The 17,277-nt window shown below is 37.4% G+C and overlaps 23 non-coding genes across 23 annotated transcripts; all 23 read left to right on the plus strand.

Moving 5' to 3' along the window:
• The first annotated feature begins 3,611 nt into the window (after nt 1-3,611).
• Nucleotides 3,612-3,684, plus strand: trnav-uac. The gene has a single exon. It is a non-coding gene; the product is annotated as a tRNA-Val (tRNA).
• Nucleotides 3,685-3,825: 141 nt separating this feature from the next.
• trnav-uac lies at nt 3,826-3,898 on the plus strand. Its single transcript has one exon. It is a non-coding gene; the product is annotated as a tRNA-Val (tRNA).
• Nucleotides 3,899-4,039: 141 nt separating this feature from the next.
• trnav-uac lies at nt 4,040-4,112 on the plus strand. The gene has a single exon. It is a non-coding gene; the product is annotated as a tRNA-Val (tRNA).
• Nucleotides 4,113-4,516: 404 nt separating this feature from the next.
• trnav-uac lies at nt 4,517-4,589 on the plus strand. Its single transcript has one exon. It is a non-coding gene; the product is annotated as a tRNA-Val (tRNA).
• A 1,251-nt stretch (nt 4,590-5,840) lies between these two features.
• On the plus strand, nt 5,841-5,913 carry trnav-uac. Its single transcript has one exon. It is a non-coding gene; the product is annotated as a tRNA-Val (tRNA).
• An 819-nt stretch (nt 5,914-6,732) lies between these two features.
• On the plus strand, nt 6,733-6,805 carry trnav-uac. Its single transcript has one exon. It is a non-coding gene; the product is annotated as a tRNA-Val (tRNA).
• A 141-nt stretch (nt 6,806-6,946) lies between these two features.
• On the plus strand, nt 6,947-7,019 carry trnav-uac. The gene has a single exon. It is a non-coding gene; the product is annotated as a tRNA-Val (tRNA).
• A 141-nt stretch (nt 7,020-7,160) lies between these two features.
• On the plus strand, nt 7,161-7,233 carry trnav-uac. Its single transcript has one exon. It is a non-coding gene; the product is annotated as a tRNA-Val (tRNA).
• A 718-nt stretch (nt 7,234-7,951) lies between these two features.
• Nucleotides 7,952-8,024, plus strand: trnav-uac. The gene has a single exon. It is a non-coding gene; the product is annotated as a tRNA-Val (tRNA).
• Nucleotides 8,025-8,742: 718 nt separating this feature from the next.
• trnav-uac lies at nt 8,743-8,815 on the plus strand. The gene has a single exon. It is a non-coding gene; the product is annotated as a tRNA-Val (tRNA).
• A 356-nt stretch (nt 8,816-9,171) lies between these two features.
• trnav-uac lies at nt 9,172-9,244 on the plus strand. Its single transcript has one exon. It is a non-coding gene; the product is annotated as a tRNA-Val (tRNA).
• A 718-nt stretch (nt 9,245-9,962) lies between these two features.
• Nucleotides 9,963-10,035, plus strand: trnav-uac. Its single transcript has one exon. It is a non-coding gene; the product is annotated as a tRNA-Val (tRNA).
• Nucleotides 10,036-10,753: 718 nt separating this feature from the next.
• trnav-uac lies at nt 10,754-10,826 on the plus strand. The gene has a single exon. It is a non-coding gene; the product is annotated as a tRNA-Val (tRNA).
• A 717-nt stretch (nt 10,827-11,543) lies between these two features.
• On the plus strand, nt 11,544-11,616 carry trnav-uac. The gene has a single exon. It is a non-coding gene; the product is annotated as a tRNA-Val (tRNA).
• Nucleotides 11,617-11,971: 355 nt separating this feature from the next.
• Nucleotides 11,972-12,044, plus strand: trnav-uac. Its single transcript has one exon. It is a non-coding gene; the product is annotated as a tRNA-Val (tRNA).
• Nucleotides 12,045-12,762: 718 nt separating this feature from the next.
• trnav-uac lies at nt 12,763-12,835 on the plus strand. Its single transcript has one exon. It is a non-coding gene; the product is annotated as a tRNA-Val (tRNA).
• Nucleotides 12,836-13,553: 718 nt separating this feature from the next.
• Nucleotides 13,554-13,626, plus strand: trnav-uac. The gene has a single exon. It is a non-coding gene; the product is annotated as a tRNA-Val (tRNA).
• A 717-nt stretch (nt 13,627-14,343) lies between these two features.
• Nucleotides 14,344-14,416, plus strand: trnav-uac. Its single transcript has one exon. It is a non-coding gene; the product is annotated as a tRNA-Val (tRNA).
• Nucleotides 14,417-14,557: 141 nt separating this feature from the next.
• trnav-uac lies at nt 14,558-14,630 on the plus strand. The gene has a single exon. It is a non-coding gene; the product is annotated as a tRNA-Val (tRNA).
• A 141-nt stretch (nt 14,631-14,771) lies between these two features.
• trnav-uac lies at nt 14,772-14,844 on the plus strand. The gene has a single exon. It is a non-coding gene; the product is annotated as a tRNA-Val (tRNA).
• A 718-nt stretch (nt 14,845-15,562) lies between these two features.
• trnav-uac lies at nt 15,563-15,635 on the plus strand. The gene has a single exon. It is a non-coding gene; the product is annotated as a tRNA-Val (tRNA).
• A 718-nt stretch (nt 15,636-16,353) lies between these two features.
• Nucleotides 16,354-16,426, plus strand: trnav-uac. The gene has a single exon. It is a non-coding gene; the product is annotated as a tRNA-Val (tRNA).
• Nucleotides 16,427-17,144: 718 nt separating this feature from the next.
• trnal-uaa lies at nt 17,145-17,217 on the plus strand. Its single transcript has one exon. It is a non-coding gene; the product is annotated as a tRNA-Val (tRNA).
• The last annotated feature ends 60 nt before the right edge of the window (nt 17,218-17,277 follow it).

Raw genomic sequence — 17,277 nt, forward strand, 5'->3', positions numbered from 1 at the left:
TATATCATCGACTGTATCCTTATGTAATACATGTATCACTAGCCACTTTAACTATGCCACTTTGTTTACATACTCATCTCATGTGTATATACTGTACTCGATACCATCTACTGTATCTTGCCTATGCTGCTCTGTACCATCACTCATTCATATATCCTTATGTACATATTCTTTATCCCCTTACACTGTGTACAAGACAGTTTTGGAATTGTTAGTTAGATTACTTGTTGGTTATTACTGCATTGTCGGAACTTGAAGCACAAGCATTTCGCTACACTCGCATTAACATCTGCTAACCATGTGTATGTGACAAATAAAATTTGATTAGATTTGATTTGATTTGGAATCATCTGTAGTAAGATTGGGCATAGTAGGCTTCCATAGGTTTCTGACACTACACCCAGTGATTCCAGGCTCCTAATCTGAATTTCACATTCATCATATAGCTGCCTCAATGCATTTAGATCAGAGGATTTCTTCACAGGTGTGAGATTCGGCAGCTAATCACAAGATCTTTCCTTCCAAATCTGCTCTTGAGTAGAGCGATTGCATTATCATAGTTACTGTCTGTTGACATCAGTCCTGCTACTGCCTTTGCAGCTGGTCCAGTGAGATATGTTTTCAGATAGGTAAACTTCTCTTTATTACACAGTGAATCATTGTTGTGAATAGCAGTCTCATACGGGCTCCAAAACTCCTGCCACATACTGACATCTCCATAGAATTTTTGTAGCCTTACTGATTGTCTCTGTGATATGTTTGAGTTAGCGTCACTCACCCGGGCTGGTAGTGGATTGACGTCCTGTTTCTTCTTTATCACTCTTTGTGCACGGCTCTTCAGCATGATAACGCTCTTTATAATTCTCCGTGCATGCAATCTCTGCCTCCGATCCGTCCAATGACGTTAACTGTTCAATTCCACGATCAAGTTTAAACAAACTGTCCTCCTTAGCTGATAACAATTCCAACAATATACTCAAGTGATCGGTATCCGGATTTGACAGGGATATTTCCACGTCAATCTGATTCAAAATCCGTGTTGTTGCGCCTCGAATGGTACCCCGCTTTCGTCTCATCCTTTCTGCTTCATGCTGACGTTCCTCCTCAGCCATTTCAGGCACTTCTTCGTCGCAGCTCATGTCCCGGTTTTCGGCACGAACATTTTTGATTTGCTAACTTCAAAGTAATGACTTGGGACGTCGTTTGATATGAAAGCTTCTTTTAGTAATAATACTTGTTCACGTTACATTTAACAACTTTAGATACTACAGAGCAATGCAGGTAAGATGCTAGCGGAAAGTCAGCTTAATCACTTTGCACCTGCACATAATTGGCGCGTTATCTCTCTCATTCCTGTCGCAAGGCATTCTGGAACTTGCAGTCAAAAAGCGTAATTCAATACAAACCAATACAATTACATGTGTAAATAACTGTAAAGAAATATCTTTAGATACTGCTCAATGAATTAACTTAAACATTAACTCTGTAACACATTAAAGTTACAACAAGAGATGAGTTGCTTTCATGAATACCTTATTTTGGAAATTAAAATACATGCACTGACTATAAGAAAACTCAGTTTACTTCTTGCAGGTATGTCAAGCAGAAGTTTCTGTAGTGTAGCTGTTATCACATGTGCTTAATGTGCAAAAGGTCCCCGGTTTGAACCTCTGTAAGTAATATGATCAAATTTTTTGGTTCTAGTCAGGATTCTAGCAGCTGTATTTAGCACTAACTGAAGTTTATTTAGTGCTTTATCCGGGTAGCCGGAAAGTAGAGCATTGCAGCAGTCTAACCTAGAAGTGACAAAAGCATGGATTAATTTTTCTGCATCATTTTTGGACAGAAAGTTTCTGATTTTTTCAATGTTACGTAGATGGAAAAAAAGCTGTCCTTGAGATGGTCTTGATATGTTCTTCAAAAGAGAGATCAGGGTCCAGAGTAACGCCGAGGTCCTTCACAGTTTTATTTGAGACGACTGTACAACCATTAAGATTAATTGTCAGATTCAACAGAAGATCTCTTTGTTTCTTGGGACCTAGATCAAGCATCTCTGTTTTGTCCGAGTTTAAAAGTAGAAAGTTTGTAGCCATCCACTTCCTTATGTCTGAAACACATGCTTCTAGCAAGGGCAATTTTGGGGCTTCACCATGTTTCATTGAAATGTACAGCTGTGTGTCATCCGCATAGCAGTGAAAGTTAACATTATGTTTTCGAATAACATCCCCAAGAGGTAAAATATATAGTGAAAACAATAGTGACACATGACACATGTGAGAAGTACTGTATTTGTAACAGAGAATTTTCATAAATGCATTATGTTGGAATTTAGAATTTGTGCGATGAATATATGTTCAATTTGGTTAACTCCACAGTAATAATTCTAGCAGCAGTTTCTCTAGTTTAGTAGTTATCAAGTTCGCTTTACATGCGAAAGGTCCCTGGTTCGAAACCGGGCGGAAACAGTTCTCTTTGACAAATCCAGTAAGTACTGTATTTGTAACAGAGAATAATTGTTCTAATAAATGCAGTATTTTGGAAATTCGAATACATGCAATAAATATTTGTAAAATTTGGTTTACTCCTTGCTGGTAACTAATGCAGCAGTTTCTGTAGTGTAGTGGTTATCACGTTCGTCTTACATGCGAAAGGTCTGTGTTTCAAAACCTGGCAGAAACAGTGCTCTTTGACACATGCAGTTAGTGCTGTATCGACAACAGAGAATATATCTTCTCATGAATGGCTTTTTTTGGAAATTCGAATACATGCAATGAATATATGTAAAACTCGGGTTACTCCTTGCTGATAATACTAGCAGCAGTTTCTGTAGTATAGTGGTTATCACGTTCACTTTACACGAGAAAGGTCCCTGGTTTGAAACCGTGCGGAAACAGTCCTCTTTGACACATGCAGTAAGTAACGTATTTATAAAAGAGATGAGTTGCTTTCATAAATACCTTATTTTGGAAATTCAAATACATGCACTGACTATAAGAAAATTCAGTTTACTTCTTGCAGGTATCTCAAGCAGAAGTTTCTGTAGTGTAGCAGTTATCACGTGCGCTTAACATGCAAAAGGTCCCTGGTTTGACCCTCTGTGGAAACAGCACTTGTTGATACATTCAATAAGTACCATTGTTGAAACTGAAAAATACATTTTTCATTAATGCCTTCCTTTGGGAATCAAAAGATTCCATAGCCTAGTGGTTATCAAGTTTACTTAAGAAGCAAAATGTATACTTTTCGATGCTGGGCGGAAACAGAGGTCTCTGACACATGTAAGAAGTACAGTATTTGTAACAGAGAATTTTCATAAATGCATTATGTTGGAATTTTGAATTAGTGCGATGAATATATGTACAATTTGGTTTACTCCACAGTAATAATTCTAGCAGCAGTTTCTCTAGTTTAGTAGTTATCAAGTTTGCTTTACACACGAATGGTCCCCGGTTCTAAGCCGGGCGGAAACAGTTCTCTTTGACAAATCCAGTAAGTAGTGTATTTGTTACAGAGAATAGTTGTTCTAATAAATGGCTTTTTCTGGAAATTCGAATACATGCAATGAATATCTGTAAAACTCGGGTTGCTCCTTGCTGATAATACCAGCAGCAGTTTCTGTAGTGTAGTGGTTATCACGTTCGCTTTACACGCGAAAGGTCCCTGGTTCGAAACCGGGCGGAAACAGTTCTCTTTGACAAATCCAGTAAGTAGTGTATTTGTAACAGAGAATAATTGTTCTAATAAATGCCGTATTTTGGAAATTCGAATACATGCAATAAATATTTGTAAAATTTGGTTTACTCCTTGCTGGTAACTAATGCAGCAGTTTCTGTAGTGTAGTGGTTATCACGTTCGTCTTACATGCGAAAGGTCTGTGGTTCAAAACCTGGCAGAAACAGTGCTCTTTGACACATGCAGTTAGTGCTGTATCAACAACAGAGAATATATATTCTCATGAATGGCTTTTTCTGGAAATTCGAATACATGCAATGAATATCTGTAAAACCCGGGTTGCTCCTTGCTGATAATACCAGCAGCAGTTTCTGTAGTGTAGTGGTTATCACGTTCGCTTTACACACGAAAGGTCCCTGGTTCGAAACTGGGCGGAAACTGAGTGTATTTGTAACGGAGAATAATTGTTCTAATAAATGCCGTATTTTGGAAATTCGAATACATGCAATAAATATTTGTAAAATTTGGTTTACTCCTTGCTGGTAACTAATGCAGCAGTTTCTGTAGTGTAGCAGTTATCACTTGCGCTTAACATGCAAAAGGTCCCTGGTTTGAACCTCTGTGGAAACAGCACTCGTTGATACATTCAATAAGTACCATTGTTGAAACTGAAAAATACATTTTTCATTAATGCCTTCCTTTGGGAATCAAAAGATTCCATAGCCTAGTGGTTATCAAGTTCACTTAAGAAGCAAAACGTATACTTTTCGATGCTAGGCGGAAATATTCATGCAATGAATATCTGTAAAACTCGGGTTGCTCCTTGCTGATAATACTAGCAGCAGTTTCTGTAGTGTAGTGGTTATCACGTTCGCTTTACACGCGAAAGGTCCCTGGTTCGAAACCGGGCGGAAACAGTCCTCTTTGATACATGCAGTAAAGACCGTATTTATAAAAGAGATGAGTTGCTTTCATATCAAGTTCACTTAAGACGCAAAATGTATACTTTTCGATGCTGGGCGGAAACAGAGGTCTCTGACACATGTGAGAAGTACTGTATTTGTAACAGAGAATTTTCATAAATGCATTATGTTGGAATTTCGAATTCGTGTGATGAATATATGTACAATTTGGTTTCCTCCACAGTAATAATTCTAGCAGCAGTTTCTCTAGTTTAGTAGTTATCAAGATTGCTTTACACACGAATGGTCCCCGGTTTGAAACCGGGTGGAAACAGTCCTCTTTGACACATGCAGTAAGTAACGTATTTATAAAAGAGATGAGTTGCTTTCATAAATACCTTATTTTGGAAATTCAAATACATGCACTGACTATAAAAAAATTCAGTTTACTTCTTGCAGGTATCTCAAGCAGAAGTTTCTGTAATGTAGCTCTTATCACGTGCGCTTAACATGCAAAAGGTCCCTGGTTTGAACCTCTGTGGAAACAGCACTCGTTGATACATTCAATAAGTACCATTGTTGAAACTGAAAAATACATTTTTCATTAATGCCTTCCTTTGGGAATCAAAAGATTCCATATCCTAGTGGTTATCAAGTTCACTTAAGAAGCAAAATGTATACTTTTCGATGCTAGGCGGAAACAGAGGTCTCTGACACATGTGAGAAGTACTGTATTTGTAACAGAGAATTTTCATAAATGCATTATGTTGGAATTTCGAATTCGTGCGATGAATATATGTACAATTTGGTTTACTCCACAGTAATAATTCTAGCAGCAGTTTCTCTAGTTTATTAGTTATCAAGATTGCTTTACACACGAATGGTCCCCGGTTCGAAGCCGGGCGGAAACAGTTCTCTTTGACAAATCCAGTAAGTACTGTATTTGTAACAGAGAATAATTGTTCTAATAAATGCCGTATTTTGGAAATTCGAATACGTGCAATAAATATTTGTAAAATTTGGTTTACTCCTTGCTGATAACTAATGCAGCAGTTTCTGTAGTGTAGTGTTTATCACGTTCGTCTTACATGCGAAAGGTCTGTGGTTCAAAACCTGGCAGAAACAGTGCTCTTTGACACATGCAGTTAGTGCTGTATCAACAACAGAGAATATATCTTCTCATAAATGGCTTTTTTTGGAAATTCGAATACATGCAATGAATATCTGTAAAACTCGGGTTACTCCTTGCTGATAATACTAGCAGCAGTTTCTGTAGTGTAGTGGTTATCATGTTCGCTTTACACGCGAAAGGTACCTGGTTTGAAACCGGGCGGAAACAGTCCTCTTTGACACATGCAGTAAGTAGTGTATTTGTTACAGAGAATAGTTGTTCTAATAAATGGCTTTTTTTGGAAATTCGAATACATGCAATGAATATCTGTTCTCTTTGACAAATCCAGTAAGTAACATATTTATAACAGAGAATAATTGTTCTAATAAATGCCGTATTTTGGAAATTCGAATACATGCACTGACTATAAGAAAATTCAGTTTATTTCTTGCAGGTATCTCAAGGAGAAGTTTCTGTAGTGTAGCAGTTATCACGTGCGCTTAACATGCAAAAGGTCCCTGGTTTGAACCTCTGTGGAAACAGCACTCGTTGATACATTCAATAAGTACCATTGTTGAAACTGAAAAATACATTTTTCATTAATGCCTTCCTTTGGGAATCAAAAGATTCCATAGCCTAGTTGTTATCAAGTTCACTTAAGACGCAAAATGTATACTTTTCGATGCTGGGCGGAAACAGAGGTCTCTGACACATGTGAGAAGTACTGTATTTGTAACAGAGAATTTTCATAAATGCATTATGTTGGAATTTCGAATTCGTGCGATGAATATATGTACAATTTGGTTAACTCCACAGTAATAATTCTAGCAGCAGTTTCTCTAGTTTAGTAGTTATCAAGATTGCTTTACACACGAATGGTCCCCGGTTCGAAGCCGGGCGGAAACAGTTCTCTATGACAAATCCAGTAAGTACTGTATTTGTAACAGAGAATAACTGTTCTAATAAATGCCGTATTTTGGAAATTCGAATGCATGCAATGAATATCTGTAAAACTCGGGTTGCTCCTTGCTGATAATACTAGCAGCAGTTTCTGTAGTGTAGTGGTTATCACGTTCGCTTTACATGCGAAAGGTCCCTGGTTCGAAACCGGGCGGAAACAGTTCTCTTTGACAAATCCAATAAGTACTGTATTTGTAACAGAGAATAATTGTTCTAATATATGCCGTATTTTGGAAATTCGAATACATGCAATAAATATTTGTAAAATTTGGTTTACTCCTTGCTGGTAACAAATGCAGCAGTTTCTGTAGTGTAGTGGTTATCACGTTCGTCTTACATGCGAAAGGTCTGTGGTTCAAAACCTGGCAGAAACAGTGCTCTTTGAGACATGCAGTTAGTGCTGTATCGACAACAGAGAATATATCTTCTCATGAATGTTTTTTTTTGGAAATTCGAATACATGCAATGAATATATGTAAAACTTGGGTTACTCCTTGCTGATAATACTAGCAGCAGTTTCTGTAGTGTAGTGGTTATCACGTTCGCTTTACACGCGAAAAGTCCCTGGTTCGAAACCGGGCGGAAACAGTCCTCTTTGACACATGCAGTAAGTACCGTATTTATAAAAGAGATGAGTTGCTTTCATAAATACCATATTTTGGAAATTCAAATACATGCACTGACTATAAGAAAATTCAGTTTACTTCTTGCAGGTATCTCAAGCAGAAGTTTCTGTAGTGTAGCAGTTATCACGTGCGCTTAACATGCAAAAGGTCCCTGGTTTGACCCTCTGTGGAAACAGCACTCGTTGATACATTCAATAAGTACCATTGTTGAAACTGAAAAATACATTTTTCATTAATGCCTTCCTTTGGGAATCAAAAGATTCCATAGCCTAGTGGTTATCAAGTTCACTTAAGAAGCAAAATGTATACTTTTCGATGCTAGGCGGAAACAGAGGTCTCTGACACATGTGAGAAGTACTGTATTTGTAACAGAGAATTTTCATAAATGCATTATGTTGGAATTTCGAATTTGTGCGATGAATATATGTACAATTTGGTTTACTGCACAGTAATAATTCTAGCAGCAGTTTCTCTAGTTTAGTAGTTATCAAGATTGCTTTACACACGAATGGTCCCTGGTTCGAAGCCGGGCGGAAACAGTTCTCTTTCACAAATCCAGTAAGTAGTGTATTTGTTACAGAGAATAGTTGTTCTAATAAATGGCTTTTTTTGGAAATTCGAATACATGCAATAAATCTTTGTAAAATTTGGTTTACTCCTTGCTGGTAACTAATGCAGCAGTTTCTGTAGTGTAGTGGTTATCACGTTCGCTTTACACGTGAAAGGTCCCTGGTTCGAAACCGGGCGGAAACAGTCCTCTTTGACACATGCAGTAAGTAACATATTTATAAAAGAGATAAGTTGCTTTCATAAATACCTTATTTTGGAAATTCAAATACATGCACTGACTATAAGAAAATTCAGTTTACTTCTTGCAGGTATCTCAAGCAGAAGTTTCTGTAGTGTAGCAGTTATCACGTGCGCTTAACATGCAAAAGGTCCCTGGTTTGAACCTCTGTGGAAACAGCACTCGTTGATACATTCAATAAGTACCATTGTTGAAACTGAAAAATACATTTTTCATTAATGCCTTCCTTTGGGAATCAAAAGATTCCATAGCCTAGTTGTTATCAAGTTCACTTAAGACGCAAAATGTATACTTTTCGATGCTGGGCGGAAACAGAGGTCTCTGACACATGTGAGAAGTACTGTATTTGTAACAGAGAATTTTCATAAATGCGTTATGTTGGAATTTCGAATTCGTGCGATGAATATATGTACAATTTGGTTTACTCCACAGTAATAATTCTAGCAGCAGTTTCTCTAGTTTATTAGTTATCAAGATTGCTTTACACACGAATGGTCCCCGGTTCGAAGCCGGGCGGAAACAGTTCTCTATGACAAATCCAGTAAGTACTGTATTTGTAACAGAGAATAACTGTTCTAATAAATGCCGTATTTTGGAAATTCGAATGCATGCAATGAATATCTGTAAAACTCGGGTTGCTCCTTGCTGATAATACTAGCAGCAGTTTCTGTAGTGTAGTGGTTATCACGTTCGCTTTACACGCGAAAGGTCCCTGGTTCGAAACCGGGCGGAAACAGTTCTCTTTGACAAATCCAATAAGTACTGTATTTGTAACAGAGAATAATTGTTCTAATATATGCCGTATTTTGGAAATTCGAATACATGCAATAAATATTTGTAAAATTTGGTTTACTCCTTGCTGATAACTAATGCAGCAGTTTCTGTAGTGTAGTGTTTATCACGTTCGTCTTACATGCGAAAGGTCTGTGGTTCAAAACCTGGCAGAAACAGTGCTCTTTGACACATGCAGTTAGTGCTGTATCGACAACAGAGAATATATCTTCTCATCAATGGTTTTTTTTGGAAATTCGAATACATGCAATGAATATATGTAAAACTTGGGTTACTCCTTGCGATTAAATACTAGCAGCAGTTTCTGTAGTGTAGTGGTTATCACGTTCGCTTTACACGCGAAAAGTCCCTGGTTCGAAACCGGGCGGAAACAGTCCTCTTTGACACATGCAGTAAGTACCGTATTTATAAAAGAGATGGGTTGCTTTCATAAATACCTTATTTTGGAAATTCAAATACATGCACTGACTATAAGAAAATTCAGTTTACTTCTTGCAGGTATCTCAAGCAGAAGTTTCTGTAGTGTAGCAGTTATCACGTGCGCTTAACATGCAAAAGGTCCCTGGTTTGACCCTCTGTGGAAACAGCACTCGTTGATACATTCAATAAGTACCATTGTTGAAACTGAAAAATACATTTTTCATTAATGCCTTCCTTTGGGAATCAAAAGATTCCATAGCCTAGTGGTTATCAAGTTCACTTAAGAAGCAAAATGTATACTTTTCGATGCTAGGCGGAAACAGAGGTCTCTGACACATGTGAGAAGTACTGTATTTGTAACAGAGAATTTTCATAAATGCATTATGTTGGAATTTCGAATTTGTGCGATGAATATATGTACAATTTGGTTTACTCCACAGTAATAATTCTAGCAGCAGTTTCTCTAGTTTAGTAGTTATCAAGATTGCTTTACACACGAATGGTCCCTGGTTCGAAGCCGGGCGGAAACAGTTCTCTTTCACAAATACAGTAAGTAGTGTATTTGTTACAGAGAATAGTTGTTCTAATAAATGGCTTTTTTTGGAAATTCGAATACATGCAATGAATATCTGTAAAACTCGGGTTGCTCCTTGCTGATAATACTAGCAGCAGTTTCTGTAGTGTAGTGGTTATCACGTTCGCTTTACACGCGAAAGGTCCCTGGTTCGAAACCGGGCGGAAACAGTCCTCTTTGACACATGCAGTAAGTAACATATTTATAAAAGAGATGAGTTGCTTTCATAAATACCTTATTTTGGAAATTCAAATACATGCACTGACTATAAGAAAATTCAGTTTACTTCTTGCAGGTATCTCAAGCAGAAGTTTCTGTAGTGTAGCAGTTATCACGTGCGCTTAACATGCAAAAGGTCCCTGGTTTGAACCTCTGTGGAAACAGCACTCGTTGATACATTCAATAAGTACCATTGTAGAAACTGAAAAATACATTTTTCATTAATGCCTTCCTTTGGGAATCAAAAGATTCCATAGCCTAGTGGTTATCAAGTTCACTTAAGAAGCAAAATGTATACTTTTCGATGCTAGGCGGAAACAGAGGTCTCTGACACATGTGAGAAGTACTGTATTTGTAACAGAGAATTTTCATAAATGCATTATGTTGGAATTTCGAATTTGTGCGATGAATATATGTACAATTTGGTTTACTCCACAGTAATAATTCTAGCAGCAGTTTCTCTAGTTTAGTAGTTATCAAGATTGCTTTACACACGAATGGTCCCTGGTTCGAAGCCGGGCGGAAACAGTTCTCTTTCACAAATCCAGTAAGTAGTGTATTTGTTACAGAGAATAGTTGTTCTAATAAATGGCTTTTTTTGGAAATTCGAATACATGCAATGAATATCTGTAAAACTCGGGTTGCTCCTTGCTGATACTACTAGCAGCAGTTTCTGTAGTGTAGTGGTTATCATGTTCGCTTTACACGCGAAAGGTCCCTGGTTCGAAACCGGGCGGAAACAGTCCTCTTTGACACATGCAGTAAGTAACATATTTATAAAAGAGATGAGTTGCTTTCATAAATACCTTATTTTGGAAATTCAAATACATGCACTGACTATAAGACAATTCAGTTTACTTCTTGCAGGTATCTCAAGCAGAAGTTTCTGTAGTGTAGCAGTTATCACGTGCGCTTAACATGCAAAAGGTCCCTGGTTTGAACCTCTGTGGAAACAGCACTCGTTGATACATTCAATAAGTACCATTGTTGAAACTGAAAAATACATTTTTCATTAATGCCTTCCTTTGGGAATCAAAAGATTCCATAGCCTAGTTGTTATCAAGTTCACTTAAGACGCAAAATGTATACTTTTCGATGCTGGGCGGAAACAGAGGTCTCTGACACATGTGAGAAGTACTGTATTTGTAACAGAGAATTTTCATAAATGCATTATGTTGGAATTTCGAATTCGTGCGATGAATATATGTACAATTTGGTTAACTCCACAGTAATAATTCTAGCAGCAGTTTCTCTAGTTTAGTAGTTATCAAGTTTGCTTTACACACGAATGGTCCCCGGTTTGAAGCCGGGCGGAAACAGTTCTCTTTGACAAATCCAGTAAGTAGTGTATTTGTTACAGAGAATAGTTGTTCTAATAAAGGGTTTTTTTGGAAATTCGAATGCATGCAATGAATATCTGTAAAACTCGGGTTGCTCCTTGCTGATAATACTAGCAGCAGTTTCTGTAGTGTAGTGGTTATCACGTTCGCTTTACACGCGAAAGGTCCCTGGTTCGAAACCGGGCGGAAACAGTTCTCTTTGACAAATCCAATAAGTACTGTATTTGTAACAGAGAATAATTGTTCTAATATATGCCGTATTTTGGAAATTCGAATACATGCAATAAATATTTGTAAAATTTGGTTTACTCCTTGCTGATAACTAATGCAGCAGTTTCTGTAGTGTAGTGTTTATCACGTTCGTCTTACATGCGAAAGGTCTGTGGTTCAAAACCTGGCAGAAACAGTGCTCTTTGACACATGCAGTTAGTGCTGTATCGACAACAGAGAATATATCTTCTCATCAATGGTTTTTTTTGGAAATTCGAATACATGCAATGAATATATGTAAAACTTGGGTTACTCCTTGCTGATAATACTAGCAGCAGTTTCTGTAGTGTAGTGGTTATCACGTTCGCTTTACACGCGAAAAGTCCCTGGTTCGAAACCGGGCGGAAACAGTCCTCTTTGACACATTCAGTAAGTACCGTATTTATAAAAGAGATGGGTTGCTTTCATAAATACCTTATTTTGGAAATTCAAATACATGCACTGACTATAAGAAAATTCAGTTTACTTCTTGCAGGTATCTCAAGCAGAAGTTTCTGTAGTGTAGCAGTTATCACGTGCGCTTAACATGCAAAAGGTCCCTGGTTTGACCCTCTGTGGAAACAGCACTCGTTGATACATTCAATAAGTACCATTGTTGAAACTGAAAAATACATTTTTCATTAATGCCTTCCTTTGGGAATCAAAAGATTCCATAGCCTAGTGGTTATCAAGTTCACTTAAGAAGCAAAATGTATACTTTTCGATGCTAGGCGGAAACAGAGGTCTCTGACACATGTGAGAAGTACTGTATTTGTAACAGAGAATTTTCATAAATGCATTATGTTGGAATTTCGAATTTGTGCGATGAATATATGTACAATTTGGTTTACTCCACAGTAATAATTCTAGCAGCAGTTTCTCTAGTTTAGTAGTTATCAAGATTGCTTTACACACGAATGGTCCCTGGTTCGAAGCCGGGCGGAAACAGTTCTCTTTCACAAATACAGTAAGTAGTGTATTTGTTACAGAGAATAGTTGTTCTAATAAATGGCTTTTTTTGGAAATTCGAATACATGCAATGAATATCTGTAAAACTCGGGTTGCTCCTTGCTGATAATACTAGCAGCAGTTTCTGTAGTGTAGTGGTTATCACGTTCGCTTTACACGCGAAAGGTCCCTGGTTCGAAACCGGGCGGAAACAGTCCTCTTTGACACATGCAGTAAGTAACATATTTATAAAAGAGATGAGTTGCTTTCATAAATACCTTATTTTGGAAATTCAAATACATGCACTGACTATAAGAAAATTCAGTTTACTTCTTGCAGGTATCTCAAGCAGAAGTTTCTGTAGTGTAGCAGTTATCACGTGCGCTTAACATGCAAAAGGTCCCTGGTTTGAACCTCTGTGGAAACAGCACTCGTTGATACATTCAATAAGTACCATTGTAGAAACTGAAAAATACATTTTTCATTAATGCCTTCCTTTGGGAATCAAAAGATTCCATAGCCTAGTGGTTATCAAGTTCACTTAAGAAGCAAAATGTATACTTTTCGATGCTAGGCGGAAACAGAGGTCTCTGACACATGTGAGAAGTACTGTATTTGTAACAGAGAATTTTCATAAATGCATTATGTTGGAATTTCGAATTTGTGCGATGAATATATGTACAATTTGGTTTACTCCACAGTAATAATTCTAGCAGCAGTTTCTCTAGTTTAGTAGTTATCAAGATTGCTTTACACACGAATGGTCCCTGGTTCGAAGCCGGGCGGAAACAGTTCTCTTTCACAAATCCAGTAAGTAGTGTATTTGTTACAGAGAATAGTTGTTCTAATAAATGGCTTTTTTTGGAAATTCGAATACATGCAATGAATATCTGTAAAACTCGGGTTGCTCCTTGCTGATACTACTAGCAGCAGTTTCTGTAGTGTAGTGGTTATCACGTTCGCTTTACACGCGAAAGGTCCCTGGTTCGAAACCGGGCGGAAACAGTCCTCTTTGACACATGCAGTAAGTAACATATTTATAAAAGAGATGAGTTGCTTTCATAAATACCTTATTTTGGAAATTCAAATACATGCACTGACTATAAGACAATTCAGTTTACTTCTTGCAGGTATCTCAAGCAGAAGTTTCTGTAGTGTAGCAGTTATCACGTGCGCTTAACATGCAAAAGGTCCCTGGTTTGAACCTCTGTGGAAACAGCACTCGTTGATACATTCAATAAGTACCATTGTTGAAACTGAAAAATACATTTTTCATTAATGCCTTCCTTTGGGAATCAAAAGATTCCATAGCCTAGTTGTTATCAAGTTCACTTAAGACGCAAAATGTATACTTTTCGATGCTGGGCGGAAACAGAGGTCTCTGACACATGTGAGAAGTACTGTATTTGTAACAGAGAATTTTCATAAATGCATTATGTTGGAATTTCGAATTCGTGCGATGAATATATGTACAATTTGGTTTACTCCACAGTAATAATTCTAGCAGCAGTTTCTCTAGTTTAGTAGTTATCAAGTTTGCTTTACACACGAATGGTCCCCGGTTTGAAGCCGGGCGGAAACAGTTCTCTTTGACAAATCCAGTAAGTAGTGTATTTGTTACAGAGAATAGTTGTTCTAATAAAGGGTTTTTTTGGAAATTCGAATGCATGCAATGAATATCTGTAAAACTCGGGTTGCTCCTTGCTGATAATACTAGCAGCAGTTTCTGTAGTGTAGTGGTTATCACGTTCGCTTTACACGCGAAAGGTCCCTGGTTCGAAACCGGGCGGAAACAGTTCTCTTTGACAAATCCAATAAGTACTGTATTTGTAACAGAGAATAATTGTTCTAATATATGCCGTATTTTGGAAATTCGAATACATGCAATAAATATTTGTAAAATTTGGTTTACTCCTTGCTGATAATACTAGCAGCAGTTTCTGTAGTGTAGTGGTTATCACGTTCGTCTTACATGCGAAAGGTCTGTGGTTCAAAACCTGGCAGAAACAGTGCTCTTTGACACATGCAGTTAGTGCTGTATCGACAACAGAGAATATATCTTCTCATCAATGGTTTTTTTTGGAAATTCGAATACATGCAATGAATATATGTAAAACTTGGGTTACTCCTTGCTGATAATACTAGCAGCAGTTTCTGTAGTGTAGTGGTTATCACGTTCGCTTTACACGCGAAAAGTCCCTGGTTCGAAACCGGGCGGAAACAGTCCTCTTTGACACATTCAGTAAGTACCGTATTTATAAAAGAGATGGGTTGCTTTCATAAATACCTTATTTTGGAAATTCAAATACATGCACTGACTATAAGAAAATTCAGTTTACTTCTTGCAGGTATCTCAAGCAGAAGTTTCTGTAGTGTAGCAGTTATCACGTGCGCTTAACATGCAAAAGGTCCCTGGTTTGACCCTCTGTGGAAACAGCACTCGTTGATACATTCAATAAGTACCATTGTTGAAACTGAAAAATACATTTTTCATTAATGCCTTCCTTTGGGAATCAAAAGATTCCATAGCCTAGTGGTTATCAAGTTCACTTAAGAAGCAAAATGTATACTTTTCGATGCTAGGCGGAAACAGAGGTCTCTGACACATGTGAGAAGTACTGTATTTGTAACAGAGAATTTTCATAAATGCATTATGTTGGAATTTCGAATTTGTGCGATGAATATATGTACAATTTGGTTTACTCCACAGTAATAATTCTAGCAGCAGTTTCTCTAGTTTAGTAGTTATCAAGATTGCTTTACACACGAATGGTCCCTGGTTCGAAGCCGGGCGGAAACAGTTCTCTTTCACAAATACAGTAAGTAGTGTATTTGTTACAGAGAATAGTTGTTCTAATAAATGGCTTTTTTTGGAAATTCGAATACATGCAATGAATATCTGTAAAACTCGGGTTGCTCCTTGCTGATAATACTAGCAGCAGTTTCTGTAGTGTAGTGGTTATCACGTTCGCTTTACACGCGAAAGGTCCCTGGTTCGAAACCGGGCGGAAACAGTCCTCTTTGACACATGCAGTAAGTAACATATTTATAAAAGAGATGAGTTGCTTTCATAAATACCTTATTTTGGAAATTCAAATACATGCACTGACTATAAGAAAATTCAGTTTACTTCTTGCAGGTATCTCAAGCAGAAGTTTCTGTAGTGTAGCAGTTATCACGTGCGCTTAACATGCAAAAGGTCCCTGGTTTGAACCTCTGTGGAAACAGCACTCGTTGATACATTCAATAAGTACCATTGTAGAAACTGAAAAATACATTTTTCATTAATGCCTTCCTTTGGGAATCAAAAGATTCCATAGCCTAGTGGTTATCAAGTTCACTTAAGAAGCAAAATGTATACTTTTCGATGCTAGGCGGAAACAGAGGTCTCTGACACATGTGAGAAGTACTGTATTTGTAACAGAGAATTTTCATAAATGCATTATGTTGGAATTTCGAATTTGTGCGATGAATATATGTACAATTTGGTTTACTCCACAGTAATAATTCTAGCAGCAGTTTCTCTAGTTTAGTAGTTATCAAGATTGCTTTACACACGAATGGTCCCTGGTTCGAAGCCGGGCGGAAACAGTTCTCTTTCACAAATCCAGTAAGTAGTGTATTTGTTACAGAGAATAGTTGTTCTAATAAATGGCTTTTTTTGGAAATTCGAATACATGCAATGAATATCTGTAAAACTCGGGTTGCTCCTTGCTGATACTACTAGCAGCAGTTTCTGTAGTGTAGTGGTTATCACGTTCGCTTTACACGCGAAAGGTCCCTGGTTCGAAACCGGGCGGAAACAGTCCTCTTTGACACATGCAGTAAGTAACATATTTATAAAAGAGATGAGTTGCTTTCATAAATACCTTATTTTGGAAATTCAAATACATGCACTGACTATAAGACAATTCAGTTTACTTCTTGCAGGTATCTCAAGCAGAAGTTTCTGTAGTGTAGCAGTTATCACGTGCGCTTAACATGCAAAAGGTCCCTGGTTTGAACCTCTGTGGAAACAGCACTCGTTGATACATTCAATAAGTACCATTGTTGAAACTGAAAAATACATTTTTCATTAATGCCTTCCTTTGGGAATCAAAAGATTCCATAGCCTAGTTGTTATCAAGTTCACTTAAGACGCAAAATGTATACTTTTCGATGCTGGGCGGAAACAGAGGTCTCTGACACATGTGAGAAGTACTGTATTTGTAACAGAGAATTTTCATAAATGCATTATGTTGGAATTTCGAATTCGTGCGATGAATATATGTACAATTTGGTTTACTCCACAGTAATAATTCTAGCAGCAGTTTCTCTAGTTTAGTAGTTATCAAGTTTGCTTTACACACGAATGGTCCCCGGTTTGAAGCCGGGCGGAAACAGTTCTCTTTGACAAATCCAGTAAGTAGTGTATTTGTTACAGAGAATAGTTGTTCTAATAAAGGGTTTTTTTTGGAAATTCGAATGCATGCAATGAATATCTGTAAAACTCGGGTTGCTCCTTGCTGATAATACTAGCAGCAGTTTCTGTAGTGTAGTGGTTATCACGTTCGCTTTACACGCGAAAGGTCCCTGGTTCGAAACCGGGCGGAAACAGTTCTCTTTGACAAATCCAATAAGTACTGTATTTGTAACAGAGAATAATTGTTCTAATAA

Source organism: Oncorhynchus mykiss, unplaced genomic scaffold (assembly GCF_013265735.2).
Source record: "Oncorhynchus mykiss isolate Arlee unplaced genomic scaffold, USDA_OmykA_1.1 un_scaffold_119, whole genome shotgun sequence".
NCBI classification, from domain to species: domain Eukaryota; kingdom Metazoa; phylum Chordata; class Actinopteri; order Salmoniformes; family Salmonidae; genus Oncorhynchus; species Oncorhynchus mykiss.